The sequence below is a fragment of the Physeter macrocephalus genome, chromosome 18 (assembly GCF_002837175.3).
Source record: "Physeter macrocephalus isolate SW-GA chromosome 18, ASM283717v5, whole genome shotgun sequence".
Classification (NCBI taxonomy): Eukaryota; Metazoa; Chordata; class Mammalia; order Artiodactyla; family Physeteridae; genus Physeter; species Physeter macrocephalus.
In genome coordinates, this window is record NC_041231.1 from 407,704 (window position 1) to 409,036 (window position 1,333).

Sequence of the window (1,333 nt, forward strand, 5' to 3'; positions counted from 1 at the left end):
GAGGCCCGCGTACCGCAAAAAAAAAAAAAAAAAAAAAAAAAAAACCACAAAGAAAAGGCCCCAAGACATGAGCACAAACAAGGGGTGGGGTACCAGATGCCCTGAGCAGGACCCTGCCTTCAGGAAGCTCATGGCTTCACCTGGCCCCAAGGTCACGTCCTAGACCAGTGCACGTGGCTGCCCGGTTCCTCCTGAGAGAACCACCCATCGGGGCCCAGAGGTGATGGAGGCCAGCATTCCCCCTGTCCCGAGGGGGCTAAGGTTTAGAGGAGGGAAGGAAGGAGGGGACTCAGGACCTCATCTCAGGCCCGTCCAGGAGGGATTTGGTCCCAGGGAGAGGCGGAGGAGAGGGACGCTGTGTTCCCAAGCTGGAGGATTGGTGAGTCCGCCCTGCGTTTCGCAGCGTGAGGGAGGGGTCTGCAGGAAGGGGCTAACGCCTTGCACCCACCCCGTCCTGACCCACCGTTCCGGCAGTGAGGAAGCTCGGGCGCGGACACCTCAGCCCAGGAACACCCAGCACAGGGTCCCACGCTGTGGGAGCGGCACGTGCAGAACGCCCCACCTAGAGGCAGGAATGCAACCCTGAGCCCGGGGGCCACTGCAGGCTCTGCGGTGTCCAGACAGGTCCAGACCCCTGGCGGAGAGGGCTGCTTCTTCCCTGCTCCCTCTGAGTGACCTCTGCCCCGACTTCACATCCTAGCTGTGCCACCTGGAGCCACCCCTTCTGGGCCTCGCTTTCCCACTCTGTAAGGTGAGGCTTGAAATCCTCTCTACACCCCAGTCTCTCCAAGTGGCGTAATGGCAATGATATGTGCAAAGTGCGGCAATGTAGGCCTGGCAGGCGGCAAGTGCACCAGTGCCCGGACCCCACCGCCTGGACGTCTGGAGGTTCTGGGACGGGCCGGGCATCTCCCTTTGAAGACCAGGCAACCCGTGCCAAGACACCAAGTTATCCCAGGGCAGGAGACTTCCTGAAGCACTCTGGCGGCTGGGACGGCCCTGGGGCCTCATCCAGCTCATGCTGTGGTCCAACCGGCCTTTGCCCGCACTGTTTGCTCGGGTCCCACCGCTAGCAGTTTGGGGGGCCTCAGACCTGAACTCACGGCACTCTAGAGGAAGGGCCCTCTGGGTGGGAGAAGCCGGGGGTGGCCTCCTGGGCCTCCATCGAGGACTGGCCTGGTGCTGAGCTGACCATGGGGCTGAGAAGCTACAGAGACAAAGACCCCAGGCTCGATGCAAGGACACGCATTCAGACCCACAGTGGACGGAGGGCCAGCTCTTTCCAGACCTGGACGGAACACTCCCCCAGGCAGAAATGTGCCCCTCTTCTGAC